Below are 17,671 nucleotides of genomic sequence, written 5' to 3'. Positions count from 1 at the left end.
CTCAGAGACTTGGACATGGACTGGAACCTCCTCGGACACTTGGACACGGACTGGAAACACCTCGGAGACTGGGACACGGACTGGAACCTCCTCAGAGACTTGGACACGGACTGGAACCTCCTCAGAGACTTGGACTCGGACGGGAAACACCTCAGAGACTTGGACACGGACTGGAACCTCCTCGGAGACTTGGACACGGACTGGAACCTCCTCGGAGACTTGGACACGGACTGGAACCTCCTCGGAGAATTGGACAAATACTGGAACCTCCTCAGAGACTTGGACACGGACTGGAACCTCCTCGGAGAATTGGACTCGGACTGGAACCTCCTCAGAGACATGGACACGGACTGGAACCTCCTCGGAGAATTGGACAAGGACTGGAACCTCCTCAGAGACTTGGACACGGACTGGAACCTCCTCGGAGACTTGGACACGGACAGGAACCACCCGGAGACTGGGACACGGACTGGAAACACCTCGGAGACTTGGACAAGGACTGGAACCTCCTCAGAGACTTGGACACGGACTGGAACCTTCTCGGAGAATTGGACAAGGACTGGAACCTCCTCAGAGACTTGGACACGGACTGGAACCTCCTCGGAGACTTGGACACGGACTGGAACCTCCTCGGAGACTTGGACACGGACTGGAACCTCCTCGGAGACATGGACACGGACTGGAACCTCCTCGGAGAATTGGACAAGTACTGGAACCTCCTCAGAGACTTGCACACGGACTGGAACCTCATCGGAGAATTGGACACGGACTGGAACCTCCTCAGAGACTTGGACACGGACTGGAACCTCTTCGGAGAATTGGACAAGGGCTGGAAACTCCTCAGAGACTTGGACACTGACTGGAACCTCCTCGGAGACTTGGACACGGACTGGAACCACCCGGAGACTGGGACACGGACTGGAAACACCTCGGAGACTTGGACAAGGACTGGAACTTCCTCAGAGACTTGGACACGGACTGGAAAGACTTTGGAGACTCGGACACGGACTGGAACCTCCCGGAAACTCGGACACGGACTGGAAAGCTCCTCGGAGACTTGGACACGGACCGGAACCTCCCGGAGACTCGGACACGGACTGGAAACTCCTCGGAGACTCGGACACGGACTGGAAACACCTCGGAGACTCGGACACGGACTGGAAACACCTCGGAGACTCGGACACTGACTGGAACTTCCTAGGAGACTTGGACACGGACTGGAAACACCTCGGAGACTCGGACACGGACTGGAAACTCCTCAGAGACTTGGACATGGACTGGAAACACTTCGGAGACTTGGACACGGACTGGAACCTCCTCGGAGACTTGGACACGGACTGGAACCTCCTCGGAGACTTGGACACGGACTGGAACCTCCTCGGAGACTCGGACACGGACTGGAACATCCTCGGAGACTTGGACACGGACTGGAAACACCTCGGAGACTTGGACACGGACTGGAAACACCTCGGACTCTTGGACACGGACTGGAAACACCTCGGACACTTGGACACACACAGGAAACACCTCGGAGACTTGGACACGGTCTGGAACCTCCTCAGAGACTTGGACACGGACTGGAAACACCTCGGAGAATTGGACACGGACTGGAACATCCTCGGAGACTTGGACACGGACTGGAACCTCCTCGGAGACTTGGACACGGACTGGAACCTCCTCGGAGACTTGGACACGGACTGGAACCTCCTCGGAGAATTGGACAAGTACTGGAACCTCCTCAGAGACTTGGACACGGACTGGAACCTCCTCGGGGAATTGGACACGGACTGGAACCTCCTCAGAGACTTGGACACGGACTGGAACCTCCTCGGAGACTTGGACACGGACTGGAACCACCCGGAGACTGGGACACGGACTGGAAACACCTCGGAGACTTGGACAAGGACTGGAACCTCCTCAGAGACTTGGACACGGACTGGAACCTCCTCGGAGAATTGGACAAGGACTGGAACCTCCTCAGAGACTTGGACACGGACTGGAACCTCCTCGGAGACTTGGACACGGACTGGAATCACCCGGAGACTGGGACACTGACTGGAAACACCTCGGAGACTGGGACACGGACTGGAAACACCTCGGAGACGTGGACACGGACTGGAAAGACTTTGGAGACTCGGACACGGACTTGAAGCTCCCGGAGACTCGGACACGGACTGGAAAGCTCCTCGGAGACTTGGACACGGACTGGAACCTCCCGGAGACTCGGACACGGACTGGAAACTCCTCGGCGACTCGGACACGGACTGGAAGCACCTCGGAGACTCGGACACGGACTGGAAACACCTCGGAGACTCGGACACGGACTGGAACCTCCTAGGAGACTTGGACACGGACTGGAAACACCTCGGAGACTCGGACACGGACTGGAACCTCCTCAGAGACTTGGACATGGAATGGAAACACCTCGGAGACTTGGACACGGACTGAAACCTCCTCAGAGACTTGGACACGGACGGGAAACACCTCGGAGACTTGGACACGGACTGGAAACTCCTCGGAGACTTGGACACAGACTGGAACCTCCTCAGAGACTTGGACAAGGACTGGAACCTCCTTAGAGATTTGGACACGGACTGGAAGCTCCTCGGAGAACTGGACACGGACTGGAACCTCCTCGGAGAATTGGACACGGACTGGAAACACCTCAGAGACTGGGACACGGACTGGAAACACCTCGGAGACTTGGACACGGACTGGAAACACATCGGAGAATTGGACACGGATTGGTACCTCCTCGGAGACTTGGACACGGACTGGAACCTCCTCGGAGACTTGGACACGGACTGGAACCTCCTCGGAGACTTGGACACGGACTGGAACCTCCTCGGAGACTCGGACACGGAATGGAACCTCCTCGGAGACTTGGACACGGACTGGAAACACCTCGGAGCCTTGGACACGGACTGGAAACACCTCGGACACTTGGACACGGACTGGAAACACCTCGGAAACTTGGACACGGACTGGAACCTCCTCGGAGACTTGGACACGGACTGGAACCTCCTCGGAGACTTGGACACGGACTGGAACCTCCTCGGAGACTTGGACACATACTGGAACCTCCTCGGAGACTCGGACACGGACTGGAACCTCCTCGGAGACTTGGACACGGACTGGAAACACCTCGGACACTTGGACACGGACTCGAAACACCTCGGAACCTTGGACACGGAGAGGAAACACCTCGGAGACTTGGACACGGACTGGATCCTCCTCAGAGACTTGGACACGGACTGGAACCTCCTCGGACACTTGGACACGGACTGGAAACACCTCGGAGACTTGGACACGGACTGGAACCTCCTCAGAGACTTGGACACGGACTGGAACCTCCTCGGATAATTGGACAAGGACTGAAACCTCCTCAGAGACTTGGACACGGACTGGAACCTCCTCGGAGACTTGGACACGGACTGGAACCTCCTCGGAGACTTGGACACGGACTGGAACCTCCTCGGAGACTCGGACACGGACTGGAACATCCTCGGAGACTTGGACACGGACTGGAAACTCCTCGGAGACTTGGACACGGACTGGAAACACCTCGGACACTTGGACACGGACTGGAAACACCTCGGACACTTGGACACGGACAGGAAACACCTCGGAGACTTGGACACGGTCTGGAACCTCCTCAGAGACTTGGACACGGACTGGAAATACCTCAGAGACTGGGACACGGACTGGAAACACTTCGGAGACTGGGACACGGACTGGAAACACCTCGGAGACTTGGACACGGACTGGAAACACCTCGGAGAATTGGACACGGACTGGAACATCCTCGGAGACTTGGACAGGGACTGGAACCTCCTCGGAGACTTGGACACGGACTGGAACCTCCTCGGAGACTTGGACACGGACTGGAACCTCCTCGGAGAATTGGACAAGTACTGGAACCTCCTCAGAGACTTGGACACGGACTGGAACCTCCTCGGGGAATTGGACACGGACTGGAACCTCCTCAGAGACTTGGACACGGACTGGAACCTCCTCGGAGAATTGGACAAGGACTGGAACCTCCTCAGAGACTTGGACACGGACTGGAACCTCCTCGGAGACTTGGACACGGACTGGAACCACCCGGAGACTGGGACACGGACTGGAAACACCTCGGAGACTTGGACAAGGACTGGAACCTCCTCAGAGACTTGGACACGGACTGAAACCTCCTCGGAGAATTGGACAAGGACTGGAACCTCCTCAGAGACTTGGACACGGACTGGAACCTCCTCGGAGACTTGGACACGGACTGGAATCACCCGGAGACTGGGACACTGACTGGAAACACCTCGGAGACTGGGACACGGACTGGAAACACCTCGGAGACGTGGACACGGACTGGAAAGACTTAGGAGACTCGGACACGGACTGGAAGCTCCCGGAGACTCGGACACGGACTGGAAAGCTCCTCGGAGACTGGGACACGGACTGGAAACACCTCGGAGACGTGGACACGGACTGGAAAGACTTTGGAGACTCGGACACGGACTGGAAGCTCCCGGAGACTCGGACACGGACTGGAAAGCTTCTCGGAGACTTGGACACGGACTGGAACCTCCCGGAGACTCGGACACGGACTGGAAACTCCTCGGCGACTCGGACACGGACTGGAAACACCTCGGAGACTCGGACACGGACTGGAAACACCTCGGAGACTCGGACACGGACTGGAACCTCCTAGGAGACTTGGACACGGACTGGAAACACCTCGGAGACTCGGACACGGACTGGAACCTCCTCAGAGACTTGGACTTGGACTGGAAACACCTCGGAGACTTGGACACGGACTGGAACCTCCTCAGAGACTTGGACACGGACGGGAAACACCACGGAGACTTGGACACGGACTGGAAACTCCTCGGAGACTTGGACACAGACTGGAACCTCCTCAGAGACTTGGACAAGGACTGGAACCTCCTCGGAGACTTGGACACGGACTGGAAACTCCTCGGAGACTTGGACACGGACTGGAAACACCTCGGACACTTGGACACGGACTGGAAACACCTCGGACACATGGACACGGACAGGAAACACCTCGGAGACTTGGACACGGTCTGGAACCTCCTCAGAGACTTGGACACGGACTGGAAACACCTCAGAGACTGGGACACGGACTGGAAACACTTCGGAGACTGGGACACGGACTGGAAACACCTCGGAGACTTGGACACGGACTGGAAACACCTCGGAGAATTGGACACGGACTTGAACATCCTCGGAGACTTGGACAGGGACTGGAACCTCCTCGGAGACTTGGACACGGACTGGAACCTCCTCGGAGACTTGGACACGGACTGGAACCTCCTCGGAGAATTGGACAAGTACTGGAACCTCCTCAGAGACTTGGACACGGACTGGAACCTCCTCGGGGAATTGGACACGGACTGGAACCTCCTCAGAGACTTGGACACGGACTGGAACCTCCTCGGAGAATTGGACAAGGACTGGAACCTCCTCAGAGACTTGGACACGGACTGGAACCTCCTCGGAGACTTGGACACGGACTGGAACCACCCGGAGACTGGGACACGGTCTGGAAACACCTCGGAGACTTGGACAAGGACTGGAACCTCCTCAGAGACTTGGACACGGACTGGAAACTCCTCGGAGTATTGGACAAGGACTGGAACCTCCTCAGAGACTTGGACACGGACTGGAACCTCCTCGGAGACGGACACGGACTGGAATCACCCGGAGACTGGGACACTGACTGGAAACACCTCGGAGACTGGGACACGGACTGGAAACACCTCGGAGACGTGGACACGGACTGGAAAGACTTAGGAGACTCGGACACGGACTGGAAGCTCCCGGAGACTCGGACACGGACTGGAAAGCTCCTCGGAGACTGGGACACGGACTGGAAACACCTCGGAGACGTGGACACGGACTGGAAAGACTTTGGAGATTCGGACACCGACTGGAAGCTCCCGGAGACTCGGACACGGACTGGAAAGCTCCTCGGAGACTTGGACACGGACTGGAACCTCCCGGAGACTCGGACACGGACTGGAAACTCCTCGGCGACTCGGACACGGACTGGAAACACCTCGGAGACTCGGACACGGACTGGAAACACCTCGGAGACTCGGACACGGACTGGAACCTCCTAGGAGACTTGGACACGGACTGGAAACACCTCGGAGACTCGGACACGGACTGGAACCTCCTCAGAGACTTGGACTTGGACTGGAAACACCTCGGAGACTTGGACACGGACTGGAACCTCCTCAGAGACTTGGACACGGACGGGAAACACCAGGGAGACTTGGACACGGACTGGAAACTCCTCGGAGACTTGGACACAGACTGGAACCTCCTCAGAGACTTGGACAAGGACTGGAACCTCCTCAGAGATTTGGACACGGACTGGAACCTCCTCGGAGAATTGGACACGGACTGGAACCTCCTCGGAGACTTGGACACGGACTGGAAACACCTCAGAGACTGGGACACGGACTGGAAACACCTCGGAGACTGGGACACGGACTGGAAACACCTCGGAGACATGGACACGGACTGGAAACACCTCGGAGAATTGGACACGGACTGGAACCTCCTCGGAGACTTGGACACGGACTGGAACCTCCTCGGAGACTTGGACACTGACTGGAACCTCCTCGGAGACTTGGACACGGACTGGAACCTCCTCGGAGACTTGGAGACGGACTGGAACCTCCTCGGAGACTCGGACACGGACTGGACCCTCCTCGGAGACTTGGACACGGACTGGAAACACCTCGGAGACTTGGACACGGACTGGAAACACCTCGGACACTTGGACACGGACTGGAAACACCTCGGACACTTGGACACGGACAGGAAACACCTCGGCTACTTGGACACGGACTGGAACCTCCTCAGAGACTTGGACACGGACTGGAAACACCTCAGAGACAGGGACACGGACTGGAAACACCTCGGAGACTGGGACACGGACTGGAAACACCTCGGAGACTTGGACACGGACTGGAAACACCTCGGAGAGTTGGACCCGGACTGGAACCTCCTCGGAGACTTGGACAGGGACTGGAACCTCCTCGGAGACTTGGACATGGACTGGAAACTCCTCGGAGACTTGGACACGGACTGGAACCTCCTCGGAGACTTGGACACGGACTGGAACCTCCACGGAGAATTGCACAAGTACTGGAACCTCCTCAGAGACTTGGACACGGACTGGAACCTCCTCGGAGAATTGGACACGGACTGGAACCTCCTCAGAGACTTGGACACGGACTGGAACCTCCTCGGAGAATTGGACAAGGACTGGAACCTCCTCAGAGACATGGACACGGACTGGAACCTCCTCGGAGACTTGGACACGGACTGGAACCACCCGGAGACTGGGACACGGACTGGAAACACCTCGGAGACTTGGACACGGACTGGAAACACCTCAGAGACTGGGACACGGACTGGAAACACCTCGGGGACTGGGACACGGACTGGAAACACCTCGGAGACATGGACACGTACTGGAAACACCTCGGAGACTTGGACACGGACTGGAACCTCCTCAGAGACTTGGACACGGACTGGAACCTCCTCGGACACTTGGACACGGACTGGAAACACCTCGGAGACTTGGACATGGACTGGAACCTCCTCAGAGACTTGGACACGGACTGGAACCTCCTCAGAGACTTGGACACGGACGGGAAACACCTCGGAGACTTGGACACGGAGTGGAAACTCCTCAGAGACTTGGATACGGACTGGAACCTCCTCAGAGACTTGGACAAGGACTGGAACCTCCTCAGAGACTTGGACACGGACTGGAACCTCCTCGGAGAATTGGACACGGACTGGAACCTCCTCGGAGAATTGGACAAGTACTGGAACCTCCTCAGAGACTTGGACACGGACTGGAACCTCCTCGGAGAATTGGACACGGACTGGAACCTCCTCAGAGACTTGGACACGGACTAGAACCTCCCCGGAGAATTGGACAAGGACTGGAACCTCCTCAGAGACTTGGACACGGACTGGAACCTCCTCGGAGACTTGGACACGGACTGGAACCACCCGGAGACTGGGACACGGACTGGAAACACCTCGGAGACTTGGACAAGGACTGGAACCTCCTCAGAGAGTTGGACACGGACTGGAACCTCCTCGGAGAATTGGACAATGACTGGAACCTCCTCAGAGACTTGGACACGGACTGGAACCTCCTCGGAGACTTGGACACGGACTGGAACCTCCTCGGAGACTTGGACACGGACTGGAACCTCCTCGGAGACTCCGACACGGACTGGAACATCCTCGGAGACTTGGACACGGACTGGAAACACCTCGGAGACTTGGACACGGACTGGAAACACCTCGGACACTTGGACACGGACTGGAAACACCTCGGACACTTGGACACGGACAGGAAACACCTCGGAGACTTGGACACTGTCTGGAACATCCTCAGAGACTTGGACACGGACTGGAAACACCTCAGAGACTGGGACACGGACTGGAAACACCTCGGAGACTCGGACACGGACTGGAAACACCTCGGAGACTTGGACACGGACTGGATCCTCCTCAGAGACTTGGACACGATCTGGAACCTCCTCAGAGACTTGGACACGGACTGGAACCTCCTCGGACACTTGGACACGGACTGGAAACACCTCGGAGACTTGGACACGGACTGGAACCTCCTCAAAGACTTGGACACGGACTGGAACCTCCTCAGAGACTTGGACTCGGACGGGAAACACCTCGGAGACTCGGACACGGACTGGAACCTCCTCAGAGACTTGGACATGGACGGGAAACACCTCGGAGACTTGGACACGGACTGGAACCTCCTCAGAGACTTGGACACGGACGGGAAACACCACGGAGACTTGGACACGGACTGGAAACTCCTCGGAGACTGGGACACGGACTGGAAACACCTCGGAGACGTGGACACGGACTGGAAAGTCTTAGGAGACTCCGACACGGACTGGAAGCTCCCGGAGACTCGGACACGGACTGGAAAGCTCCTCGGAGACTGGGACACGGACTGGAAACACCTCGGAGACGTGGACACGGACTGGATAGACTTTGGAGACTCGGACACGGACTGGAAGCTCCCGGAGACTCGGACACGGAATGGAAAGATCCTCGGAGACTACGACACGGACTGGAACCTCCCGGAGACTCGGACACGGACTGGAAACTCCTCGGCGACTCGGACACGGACTGGAAACACCTCGGAGACTCGGACACGGACTGGAAACACCTCGGAGACTCGGACACGAACTGGAACCTCCTAGGAGACTTGGACACGGACTGGAAACACCTCGGAGACTCGGACACGGACTGGAACCTCCTCAGAGACTTGGACTTGGACTGGAAACACCTCGGAGACTTGGACACGGACTGGAACCTCCTCAGAGACTTGGACACGGACGGGAAACACCACGGAGACTTGGACACGGACTGGAAACTCCTCGGAGACTTGGACACAGACTGGAACCTCCTCAGAGACTTGGACAAGGACTGGAACCTCCTCGGAGACTTGGACACGGACTGGAAACTCCTCGGAGACTTGGACACGGACTGGAAACACCTCGGACACTTGGACACGGACTGGAAACACCTCGGACACTTGGACACGGACAGGAAACACCTCGGAGACTTGGACACGGTCTGGAACCTCCTCAGAGACTTGGACACGGACTGGAAACACCTCAGAGACTGGGACACGGACTGGAAACACTTCGGAGACTTGGACACGGACTGGAAACACCTCGGAGACTTGGACACGGACTGGAAACACCTCGGAGAATTGGACACGGACTGGAACATCCTCGGAGACTTGGACAGGGACTGGAACCTCCTCGGAGACTTGGACACGGACTGGAACCTCCTCGGAGACTTGGACACGGACTGGTACCTCCTCGGAGAATTGGACAAGTACTGGAACCTCCTCAGAGACTTGGACACGGACTGGAACCTCCTCGGGGAATTGGACACGGACTGGAACCTCCTCAGAGACTTGGACACGGACGGGAAACACCACGGAGACTTGGACACGGACTGGAAACTCCTCGGAGACTGGGACACGGACTGGAAACACCTCGGAGACGTGGACACGGACTGGAAAGACTTAGGAGACTCGGACACGGACTGGAAGCTCCCGGAGACTCGGACACGGACTGGAAAGCTCCTCGGAGACTGGGACACGGACTGGAAACACCTCGGAGACGTGGACACGGACTGGAAAGACTTTGGAGACTCGGACACGGACTGGAAGCTCCCGGAGACTCGGACACGGACTGGAAAGCTCCTCGGAGACTTGGACACGGACTGGAACCTCCCGGAGACTCGGACACGGACTGGAAACTCCTCGGCGACTCGGACACGGACTGGAAACACCTCGGAGACTCGGACACGGACTGGAAACACCTCGGAGACTCGGACACGGACTGGAACCTCCTAGGAGACTTGGACACGGACTGGAAACACCTCGGAGACTCGGACACGGACTGGAACCTACTCAGAGACTTGGACACGGACTGGAACCTCCTCGGACACTTGGACACGGACTGGAAACACCTCGGAGACTTGGACATGGACTGGAACCTCCTCAGAGACTTGGACACGGACTGGAACCTCCTCAGAGACTTGGACACGGACGGGAAACACCTCGGAGACTTGGACACGGAGTGGAAACTCCTCAGAGACTTGGATACGGACTGGAACCTCCTCAGAGACTTGGACAAGGACTGGAACCTCCTCAGAGACTTGGACACGGACTGGAACCTCCTCGGAGAATTGGACACGGACTGGAACCTCCTCGGAGAATTGGACAAGTACTGGAACCTCCTCAGAGACTTGGACACGGACTGGAACCTCCTCGGAGAATTGGACACGGACTGGAACCTCCTCAGAGACTTGGACACGGACTAGAACCTCCCCGGAGAATTGGACAAGGACTGGAACCTCCTCAGAGACTTGGACACGGACTGGAACCTCCTCGGAGACTTGGACACGGACTGCAACCACCCGGAGACTGGGACACGGACTGGAAACACCTCGGAGACTTGGACAAGGACTGGAACCTCCTCAGAGACTTGGACACGGACTGGAACCTCCTCGGAGAATTGGACAATGACTGGAACCTCCTCAGAGACTTGGACACGGACTGGAACCTCCTCGGAGACTTGGACACGGACTGGAACCTCCTCGGAGACTTGGACACGGACTGGAACCTCCTCGGAGACTCCGACACGGACTGGAACATCCTCGGAGACTTGGACACGGACTGGAAACACCTCGGAGACTTGGACACGGACTGGAAACACCTCGGACACTTGGACACGGACTGGAAACACCTCGGACACTTGGACACGGACAGGAAACACCTCGGAGACTTGGACACTGTCTGGAACCTCCTCAGAGACTTGGACACCGACTGGAAACACCTCAGAGACTGGGACACGGACTGGAAACACCTCGGAGACTCGGACACGGACTGGAAACACCTCGGAGACTTGGACACGGACTGGATCCTCCTCAGAGACTTGGACACGATCTGGAACCTCCTCAGAGACTTGGACACGGACTGGAACCTCCTCGGACACTTGGACACGGACTGGAAACACCTCGGAGACTTGGACACGGACTGGAACCTCCTCAAAGACTTGGACACGGACTGGAACCTCCTCAGAGACTTGGACTCGGACGGGAAACACCTCGGAGACTCGGACACGGACTGGAACCTCCTCAGAGACTTGGACATGGACGGGAAACACCTCGGAGACTTGGACACGGACTGGAACCTCCTCAGAGACTTGGACACGGACGGGAAACACCACGGAGACTTGGACACGGACTGGAAACTCCTCGGAGACTGGGACACGGACTGGAAACACCTTGGAGACTTGGACACGGACTGGAAGCTCCCGGAGACTCGGACACGGACTGGAAAGCTCCTCGGAGACTGGGACACGGACTGGAAACACCTCGGAGACGTGGACACGGACTGGATAGACTTTGGAGACTCGGACACGGACTGGAAGCTCCCGGAGACTCGGACACGGAATGGAAAGCTCCTCGGAGACTTGGACACGGACTGGAACCTCCCGGAGAATCGGACACGGACTGGAAACTCCTCGGCGACTCGGACACGGACTGGAAACACCTCGGAGACTCGGACACGGACTGGAAACACCTCGGAGACTCGGACACGGACTGGAACCTCCTAGGAGACTTGGACACGGACTGGAAACACCTCGGAGACTCGGACACGGACTGGAACCTCCTCAGAGACTTGGACTTGGACTGGAAACACCTCGGAGACTTGGACACGGACTGGAACCTCCTCAGAGACTTGGACACGGACGGGAAACACCACGGAGACTTGGACACGGACTGGAAACTCCTCGGAGACTTGGACACAGACTGGAACCTCCTCAGAGACTTGGACAAGGACTGGAACCTCCTCGGAGACTTGGACACGGACTGGAAACTCCTCGGAGACTTGGACACGGACTGGAAACACCTCGGACACTTGGACACGGACTGGAAACACCTCGGACACTTGGACACGGACAGGAAACACCTCGGAGACTTGGACACGGTCTGGAACCTCCTCAGAGACTTGGACACGGACTGGAAACACCTCAGAGACTGGGACACGGACTGGAAACACTTCGGAGACTGGGACACGGACTGGAAACACCTCGGAGACTTGGACACGGACTGGAAACACCTCGGAGAATTGGACACGGACTGGAACATCCTCGGAGACTTGGCCAGGGACTGGAACCTCCTCGGAGACTTGGACACGGACTGGAACCTCCTCGGAGACTTGGACACGGACTGGTTCCTCCTCGGAGAATTGGACAAGTACTGGAACGTCCTCAGAGACTTGGACACGGACTGGAACCTCCTCGGGGAATTGGACACGGACTGGAACCTCCTCAGAGACTTGGACACGGACGGGAAACACCACGGAGACTTGGACACGGACTGGAAACTCCTCGGAGACTGGGACACGGACTGGAAACACCTCGGAGACGTGGACACGGACTGGAAAGACTTAGGAGACTCGGACACGGACTGGAAGCTCCCGGAGACTCGGACACGGACTGGAAAGCTCCTCGGAGACTGGGACACGGACTGGAAACACCTCGGAGACGTGGACACGGACTGGAAAGACTTTGGAGACTCGGACACGGACTGGAAGCTCCCGGAGACTCGGACACGGACTGGAAAGCTCCTCGGAGACTTGGACACGGACTGAAACCTCCCGGAGACTCGGACACGGACTGGAAAGCTCCTCGGAGACTTGGACACGGACTGGAACCTCCCGGAGACTCGGACACGGACTGGAAACTCCTCGGCGACTCGGACACGGACTGGAAACACCTCGGAGACTCGGACACGGACTGGAACCTCCTCGGAGACTTGGACACGGACTGGAACCTCCTCGGAGACTTGGACACGGACTGGAACCTCCTCGGAGACTCGGACACGGACTGGAACCTCCTCGGAGACTTGGACACGGACTGGAAACACCTCGGAGACTTGGACACGGACTGGAAACACCTCGGACACTTGGACACGGACTGGAAACACCTTGGACACTTGGACACACACAGGAAACACCTCGGAGACTTGGACACGGTCTGGAACCTCCTCAGAGACTTGGACACTGACAGGAAACACCTCAGAGACTGGGACACGGACTGGAAACACCTCGGAGACTGGGACACGGACTGGAAATACCTCGGAGACTTGGACACGGACTGGAAACACCTCGGAGAATTGGACACGGACTGGAACATCCTGGGAGACTTGGACACGGACTGGAACCTCCTCGGAGACTTGGACACGGACTGGAACCTCCTCGGAGACTTGGACACGGACTGGAACCTCCTTGGAGAATTGGACAAGTACTGGAACCTCCTCAGAGACTTGGACACGGACTGGAACCTCCTCGGGGAATTGGACACGGACCGGAACCTCCTCAGAGACTTGGACACGGACTGGAACCTCCTCGGAGAATTGGAGAAGGACTGGAACCTCCTCAGAGACTTGGACACGGACTGGAATCTCCTCGGAGACTTGGACACGGACTGGAACCACCCGGAGACTGGGACACGGACTGGAAACACCTCGGAGAATTGGACAAGGACTGGAACCTCCTCAGAGACTTGGACACGGACTGGAACCTCCTCGGAGACTTGGACACGGACTGGAATCACCCGGAGACTGGGACACTGACTGGAAACACCTCGGAGACTGGGACACCGACTGGAAACACCTCGGAGACGTGGACACGGACTGGAGAGACTTTGGAGACTCGGACACGGACTGGAAGCTCCCGGAGACTCGGACACGGACTGGAAAGCTCCTCGGAGACTTGGACACGGACTGGAACCTCCCGGAGACTCGGACACGGACTGGAAACTCCTCGGAGACTCGGACACGGAATGGAACCTCCTCGGAGACTTGGACACGGACTGGAAACACCTCGGAGCCTTGGACACGGACTGGAAACACCTCGGACACTTGGACACGGACTGGAAACACCTCGGAAACTTGGACACGGACTGGAACCTCCTCGGAGACTTGGACACGGACTGGAACCTCCTCGGAGACTTGGACACGGACTGGAACCTCCTCGGAGACTTGGACACAGACTGGAACCTCCTCGGAGACTCGGACACGGACTGGAACCTCCTCGGAGACTTGGACACGGACTGGAAACACCTCGGAGCCTTGGACACGGACTGGAAACACCTCGGACACTTGGACACGGACTGGAAACAGCTCGGAAACTTGGACACGGAGAGGAAATACCTCGGAGACTTGGACACGGACTGGATCCTCCTCAGAGACTTGGACACGGACTGGAACCTCCTCAGAGACTTGGACACGGACTGGAACCTCCTCGGACACTTGGACACGGACTGGAAACACCTCGGAGACTTGGACACGGACTGGAACCTCCTCAGAGACTTGGACACGGACTGGAATCTCCTCAGAGACTTGGATTCGGACGGGAAACACCTCAGAGGCTTGGACACGGACTGGAACCTCCTCGGAGACTTGGACACGGACTGGAACCTCCTCGGAGACTTGGACACGGACTGGAACCTCCTCGGAGAATTGGACAAGTACTGGAACCTCCTCAGAGACTTGGACACGGACTGGAACCTCCTCGGAGAATTGGACACGGACTGGAACCTCCTCAGAGACTTGGACACGGACTGGAACCTCCTCGGAGAATTGGACAAGGACTGGAACCTCCTCAGAGACTTGGACACGGACCGGATCCTCCTCGGAGACTTGGACACGGTCTGGAACCACCCGGAGACTGGGACACGGACTGGAAACACCTCGGAGACTTGGACACGGACTGGAACCTCCTCGGAGACTTGGACACGGACTGGAACCTCCTCGGAGAATTGGACACGGACTGGAACCTCCTCGGAGACTTGGACACGGACTGGAACCTCCTCGGAGACTCGGACACGGACTGGAACATCCTCGGAGACTTGGACACGGACTGGAAACACCTCGGAGACTTGGACACGGACTGGAACCTCCTCGGAGACTTGGACACAGACTGGAACCTCCTCGGAGACTCGGACACGGACTGGAACCTCCTCGGAGACTTGGACACGGACTGGAAACACCTCGGAGCCTTGGACACGGACTGCAAACACCTCGGACACTTGGACACGGACTGGAAACAGCTCGGAAACTTGGACACGGAGAGGAAATACCTCGGAGACTTGGACACGGACTGGATCCTCCTCAGAGACTTGGACACGGACTGGAACCTCCTCAGAGACTTGGACACGGACTGGAACCTCCTCGGACACTTGGACACGGACTGGAAACACCTCGGAGACTTGGACACGGACTGGAACCTCCTCAGAGACTTGGACACGGACTGGAATCTCCTCAGAGACTTGGATTCGGACGGGAAACACCTCAGAGACTTGGACACGGACTGGAACCTCCTCGGAGACTTGGACACGGACTGGAACCTCCTCGGAGACTTGGACACGGACTGGAACCTCCTCGGAGAATTGGACAAGTACTGGAACCTCCTCAGAGACTTGGACACGGACTGGAACCTCCTCGGAGAATTGGACACGGACTGGAACCTCCTCAGAGACTTGGACACGGACTGGAACCTCCTCGGAGAATTGGACAAGGACTGGAACCTCCTCGGAGACTTGGACACGGTCTGGAACCACCCGGAGACTGGGACACGGACTGGAAACACCTCGGAGACTTGGACACGGACTGGAACCTCCTCGGAGACTTGGACACGGACTGGAACCTCCTCGGAGAATTGGACACGGACTGGAACCTCCTCGGAGACTTGGACACGGACTGGAACCTCCTCGGAGACTCGGACACGGACTGGAACATCCTCGGAGACTTGGACACGGACTGGAAACACCTCGGAGACTTGGACACGGACTGGAAACACCTCGGACACTGGGACACGGACTGGAAACACCTCGGACACTTGGACACGGACAGGAAACACCTCGGAGACTTGGACACGGTCTGGAACCTCCTCAGAGACTTGGACACGGACTGGAAACACCTCAGAGACTGGGACACGGACTGGAAACACCTCGGAGACTCGGACACGGACTGGAAACACCTCGGAGACCTGGACACGGACTGGATCCTCCTTAGAGACTTGGACACGGACTGGAACCTCCTCAGAGACTTGGACACGGACTGGAACCTCCTCGGACACTTGGACACGGACTGGAACCACACGGAGACTGGGACACGGACTGGAAACACCTCGGAGACTTGGACAAGGACTGGAACCTCCTCAGAGACTTGGACACGCACTGGAACCTCCTCGGAGAATTGGACAAGGACTGGAACCTCCTCAGAGACTTGGACACGGACTGGAACCTCCTCGGAGACTTGGACACGGACTGGAACCTCCTCGGAGACTTGGACACGGACTGGAACCTCCTCGGAGACTCGGACACGGACTGGAACATCCTCGGAGACTTGGACACGGACTGGAAACACCTCGGAGACTTGGACACGGACTGGAAACACCTCGGACATTTGGACACGGACTGGAAACACCTCGGACACTTGGACACGGACAGGAAACACCTCGGAGACTTGGACACGGTCTGGAACCTCCTCAGAGACTTGGACACGGACTGGAAACACCTCAGAGACTGGGACACGGACTGGAAACACCTCGGAGACTGGGACACGGACTGGAAACACCTCGGAGACTTGGACACGGACTGGAAACACCTCGGAGAATTGGAAACGGACTGGAACATCCTCGGAGACTTGGACACGGACTGGAACCTCCTCGGAGACTTGGACACGGACTGGAACCTCCTCGGAGACTTGGACACGGACTGGAACCTCCTCGGAGAATTGGACAAGTACTGGAACCTCCTCAGAGACTTGGACACGGACTGGAACCTCCTCGGGGAATTGGACACGGACTGGAACCTCCTCAGAGACTTGGACACGGAGTGGAACCTCCTCGGAGAATTGGACAAGGACTGGAACCTCCTCAGAGACTTGGACACGGACTGGAACCTCCTCGGAGACTTGGACACGGACTGGAACCACCCGGAGACTGGGACACGGACTGGAAACACCTCGGAGACGTGGACACGGACTGGAAAGA

Source organism: Hypanus sabinus, chromosome 7, assembly GCF_030144855.1.
Source record: "Hypanus sabinus isolate sHypSab1 chromosome 7, sHypSab1.hap1, whole genome shotgun sequence".
NCBI classification, from domain to species: domain Eukaryota; kingdom Metazoa; phylum Chordata; class Chondrichthyes; order Myliobatiformes; family Dasyatidae; genus Hypanus; species Hypanus sabinus.
Note: the sequence above shows the minus strand (reverse complement) of the source record.